Raw genomic sequence first — 5,874 nt, 5'->3', positions numbered from 1 at the left:
AAACACCTCAGGCATGCCGCTGAGCTGCTGAGTGATGCGCTGTTTCCATTCCAATGGAACTGGGGAGTCACCAAAATTGAAGGTTATGGTGGGCTCTTGGAAAGACGGAGTCTCTGGAGTTCTCTGGGATAGTTCTGACTGTTTGGTCTTGTTGTGTTCCTTTAATAGGATGGTCTGATAAGCACTAACCTCTGCAATAGTACACTTGGCAGGGATGACAATGTCGTGGTCAGACTCGTTGCTTATAACAACTGGCAACTTGTGGGGCCGCCGCTGGGGAAAGTCCACCAGACCGGCTTTAAGTAGCAGGCCACCGGGCAAGGGGGACGATGATGGGTACTCAATTACAACTGATTTTTCATCCTGAAGGCCCTCGCCAAGGGCGACTCCCTCCACCACTACAGTTGAACCAGCTGGAATGACTTGAGGCATCTTGCCAAGTAGCTTCACTACCCCCTGATGGGTGTCACTTGTCTGCTTCCGTCTCAACTCAATGATTTTGAAGACTACTTTGTAGCCATGTGGGAGGGGTTGACGATTGGCTAAGTCAGTCTCTGAGTAGATGTCGAACAGTACATCTAGGGTGTTTGTGCCTATGAGCATGAGGGATTGTGAAGTGTCAGGGACGATTAAAGCAAGTGTGTTTACATCTACTGGAACACCTATAAAGTCATTTGGAAAAGTTATGGTCATTTCTATATAGCCAAAGTAAGGCACTAGCTGGCCATTAGCACCTTCCACTTCTAAGAGGTCATGTAGTGGCTTGATCTTTTGCTCTGAAAGGTGCTGCTGGTAAAATGACTCAGGAACAGTGGTAACTTGGGAGCCTGAGTCAAGAAGACAGTTGACTTCTTCACCTCTCACAGTCACTTGAGCTGTACTTCTGGTACCAATCAACTGTTTAGGGAGTTGGAAAGATTGGTTCTGCTCTGAATGGTTTAAGCCAGAACATGTTTGTGCTTTGACAGTCTTTGCTGGGGTACTTACTTTGTTAACCTCAGCTGTGATTTTGTCACCATTGTTTACGTCTGAGGGACGTTGTTGACTCTCCTCAGCTCCTGTTTGTCCCACAACAGGAACTGTTAGATGTTTAAAGGTGAATCTGTACAATCTCGCGCTTCCCACTGGCGTTGTTTCTCCTCCAACTGCTTCTTTTTTTCTGCTACTAGGTTGGGGTTAGCGGGGTCAACACAGCATGGAGCGATATGTCCATCTTCACCGCAGTTGAAACAATACCAGGGCTTGGGTCTGCCCCTTTGCCTCTTTGAAGTCTGTCTTTGCATACGTCCATCTACACCATGTGGCTTTGACATCTTACTCTGCGGCTTCCCTGCAGGGTCCTTGCTGTTTGCAAACTTTGTTTTTTTTTTGTGACATGAATGTAGTTAGTTGACTTTGCAGACTCGCCACCTGCTTTCGCAGATCCTCAATAGCAGCAATGCTACTCCCATGTTTCTCCTCTGGTTCACAAACATGTGCACCCTGGAACTGTAACTGAGTTCTCTGCTTTGTGGTGCCAATGTGTTTTCTCATACGGTTAGTTTTTGCTTGCTGTCGATCTTCCTCAGAGCGAATCATCAACAACAGGTCTGAGAATTGGGGTGGGCTGCTCTTCTTTTGCTCAAGTTGCAGGGCGCTGAGTAGGTCGTTGTCCCAACATCCCCTGCAGAACTGTTTAAGTAGATGTTTGTCCACTTCTTCACATGCGACTCCCCCCCTCTTCATGGCTCTGTTTAATGCTAGCTGTAGCCGGTGAAGGTAAGTGGATGACTTCTCACCTGGATCTTGAAGGGTGTTCAGGAATTGAGCGAAAAGTTCCTCGCCATCTTCTACAATGCCAAAGGCTGAATCTAGAAGCTGCAAATAAGTCACAGGTGGTGACTCAGGCCGCAAACTCTTAACTATATCAGCTGCTGGTGGGAGCAGGCTCTCATGGATCTTTCTGGATATTTGCAGGGGGGACATGCTGGGATCATTTTGGAGCAGTTCAATTTGTGTGCGCCATGTGTCATAATCAGTTTCATTGTTAGGTCTGGGAACCTTACCAGAGAAGGAACGGAGTCTCACCTGGGACTGGATGTGTGGGACAACATCTTGCCTTCGTACGATATGCTCTACCACAACCTTCTGAATGTCAGGTGGGTTCAAGTCACTTACTGAGAGGGACGCTGCTCTCCTTCCATTAGTGAGGGGAACATCATCAGTGGCACCAGTATCACTTGGTGTAACATCTGAATGTGAGGTGTGACACTGTCGCTCTTTAGAAGCGGGCGGAGATACAACAGTGGTCTCGACATACGTGGGAGAAGGTTCTTCAGTGGTAGGTCGCATGGCTTCAACATCCTCCCCAATCTGACACATCATCTCCTTCAGCACCTCACCGTAGTCTTTGCCACTCAGCTTGGCTAGTTCCTTGAGTTCCGCCAAGTAGGTTTTTGTAACATTACTCCCAACCGTGGTAGTGTACATGCTACTGAGTGTTTTAATTTCATAGACAACGCTGGGATCAGCTTGTGCTGTGTATGTGTATGGTAAACGAGGTTCTAAACCTTCTAAGGCTGAACTGCTAGAGTATTCTACGATCAGGTTTTGGTAGAAGTTGGACAGTGAATCATCAACAAAAAGGACTCTTGTGATTTTACCATACTGTTTCAGAAAGTCAATGACCTGTTCATCTTTCTCAGATACCTGTGTTATCCCAGCGACAACAACCGCATTAGGTATTTTGACACCAGACTTTTGTATGAAATCCATGCTGGTCATTGCCTCAATATTGATGCTCAAATCAATTGGCTCCTGGCTGGCTCGCCACTTCTGTAACCAACTTTAAGGTATAAAGGTGAATTACAGTGCAATAATTACTTGGGCTCGTAATAAGACCCTGGCCAGAATCAGAAGACACCAAATTCGTATGGAGCCAAAGTATTGAGCAGCAATAATGACCTGGACACAATGTTAACTTTTGAGTAGCCACTCTTGTATTGTTACAAAGTATAACAGGTATTTGTCCAATTTGTACAGATAAAGTATAAAATAAAATAAATAGTGTGCACACTCAACAAAATAAAAGTACTCGTTGGGGCCCTTTAAGAATTTAGAGTTAAGCTGGCGATAGCCAACTTCAAAGGTCCTTGTGAATGTAACTGGAATGTATGAGTGTGTGGTGTGTATCTTCTTTGGGGTAGATCATCCTCAAAGTGGTTGGCTCGCCATCTGTCACAACCAGAATATCGTCCTGGTCCTTGGACTTTTCCGTCCTCTCCAAAAAACCTGACCTATAATCCAGGTCATAAAATGTACATTCTAATCAGTCTGTTTCAGATGCATTGTTTAAGGTTAAAATACAAAATCAAAATATTGCATCACCTCATATTCATTGCATCAACATCTTAAATCTTATCAAATCTCACAGTTCTGTTGTACAACATTCAATTTTCAAGCATATCAAATATGAGAACTAAACATCTAAGTTGCTCAAATATTTCTCTATTCATGTAAACATTAATTAAACAATACTTATGGTAAGTAACCATTGACACTCAAAATACAATACACCATAACAAATTCAGAACTATGTGCAAATAAGCAACAAAATATACATGTGAGTTCAGTTCAGAGGCATTAAAGCAGTGTGCTTAATTTCTCCACACTATAGGCCTATTCGTGAGAGAGAAATGCACTAAAAATTACCCTCTAGATTACTTTAAACTCACAGTGAACTGACAAAAATTAGCTTTAGAGCAGCTAAGAACATGTTGCTCACCGTTGCTCTGTTTCACAAAAGCCCAACACACACTGGCGTTGGAATTGCAGCAGCTCTCCGGATGAAAGGTGAGTGGTTAGCCTGTGAGACACCGAGCTAGCATTAGCATGATCGCGACGGTAAGTCTCTACAAGTTTTTTCCATCAGAATAACACTCGTCTTACCGACGTTGCCTCTCTCCTTCATCCAGCCACTCGACTCCGGACTTCCAGCAGGTAAGTGCGCTGGCTTTCCTTCCTCTCAATCCTGAGTTTTCCTCTCTTTTGTCCGTGGATTTCTCGGTTTGAGTAGTAGATGCCTCCACTCCTCTTGCTGAGATGAGAAAAAACCCGGGAGCACCATGCACCTCCACTTCACTTCCTGGCTGACAGGGTCAATGCGGCCTGGGTAGGCTCTGATTGGTTGCTGAGCTAGGTGCCCTCACGTGGGGTGAACTGAGAGGTGCATTCAATGGTCATAGGAAATACGACGCTTGTTGATGTGGACAGTTAATGTAAAGAGAATAAGTATGATTTTTTTCCATCTGGGCTACACCTGACTAACAGTTTTCCACTGTGTCGGTGGAAACTGATGAACTATGATTTCCAGTAAATAGCTCTTTCTGAATCACCTTAGGAGTTAGGCCACTTAATACTGACCTATGAATCATAAAAAAAAGGCTCCTAACACAGAGACACACACACACATACAAAACCTTCCTTAAAATGTTCAGGTACAAAGACTGGAAAGAAAAAAACTTTGAAAGTTCTTCAAAAAGCCTGAACTACTATTGCTCAAAACCACTTAAAATACCAAAAAAAATGGGTGTCGCTCTATATATGATATAGATACACATACATATTCATAGATATACTCTGTATATACTAACCCTAAATCTATATCTAGTTCTGTATATATAAAAGCTTGAGTGTTGAGTGTTGCTGTGTGATAATTACTACATGGAACAAAATGGAAAAACAAAAAAACAAAGTGCTGCAGTAACAAAAATGACTTGTCATTTGCATGGTATTCATTCTCATTTTCTCATATAGTCTGTATACAACTATAAGAAGGGTTACCTCGTTAAAGCCTTCACAGATAAAAGCCAAATATTCTTAAAAGACTTTGCTGACATATTGCTGCAATAACAGCTTTATTGACCGTTTTAATCGAACGTCTATAATTTGGACAGCTTCACATCTCCAACAAATTGCTCCACTTTGTTTTTGTATCTCTACTTAATGACAGACTTGTGTTGCTGTGCGTGCCAGCCCTTTCCTTTATGTGTCCCTGCACCACCTACACACCTCTGGATTAGCTTTTCAACTGCACCGACCCTGCTGAGATCAGGCCGGGAATTCAATGCCAGTGTTGGGAGCTTTTATACAGTATGTGTGTATTTATTTGTCCCTGAGCCTGTCTGGGTGTCTGAGTGCAATATGATCTCATATTATTTTTAGGTAGCTTTTCCACTGTTTGCGTTCCACCTTTAGTTGTGTGTGTGCAGGACATACCACTCGTGTACAGGAAAAAAGTGAGAGCGACTTGGTTGCTGTAATGATTAATGGGAGAAACTTTCAGTGCTCATTCCATTCGGATAATGGTAGTAAGTCAAAAAAAAAAAGCAATCTTACTTGTCGCTCTTTTCAGCACAATTGATCCAAAGGGGGGTAAAAAAAAGAAGAGAAATGTAGAAACCCCTCTCCATTTTTTTTTCGTATTCTATTAAAGCACAAACATTTTCTAAAGGCAGCTCTCACTCTCACATCCACATGAGCTCATGGGTGCTAGAGAGAATAAACCAACCCAGTACTGAAACTAAGTTGCAGCAGCAACTTTTATATTCCAGCCTGATTGATCTGGGCATTCAACATCTGGCATTTCCACATTTTTCCCTTTCTAATTAGCTGCTGATGCTGACATAATTAGTTACCACAGATGGACTGAGGATGTCTGCATGACACTATCTAACTCACACAGCCTTGCAGCACATTTACAACTTTTCATTGTGACTCTGTTTGAATATGTTTAAATCTGCAGAGCCTTTGTGTGGTCTGGATCATGTCACTGCATAATGAGCAAGAGCCACATTGGTTCACTTCAATGCATTCATTGTGGCATGAATAACAATT

General features: G+C 42.9%; 1 long non-coding RNA gene across 1 annotated transcript; it reads right to left on the bottom strand.

Annotated features, from left to right (window-relative positions):
• Positions 1–2,871: 2,871 nt before the first annotated feature.
• Positions 2,872–4,071, bottom strand: LOC146608634 (uncharacterized). Its single transcript, XR_014905125.1, has 3 exons — positions 3,928–4,071; positions 3,764–3,844; positions 2,872–3,275 (listed from the first exon to the last, which is right to left on the bottom strand). It is a non-coding gene; the product is annotated as an uncharacterized LOC146608634 (long non-coding RNA).
• Between the last annotated feature and the right edge of the window lie 1,803 nt (positions 4,072–5,874).

Source organism: Diplotaxodon limnothrissa, linkage group LG23 (genome assembly GCF_057381915.1).
Source record: "Diplotaxodon limnothrissa isolate DT_005_m linkage group LG23, D_limnothrissa_male_GT1.1, whole genome shotgun sequence".
Classification (NCBI taxonomy): Eukaryota; Metazoa; Chordata; class Actinopteri; order Cichliformes; family Cichlidae; genus Diplotaxodon; species Diplotaxodon limnothrissa.
Note: the sequence above shows the minus strand (reverse complement) of the source record. Positions and strands in the feature narration are given on the sequence as shown.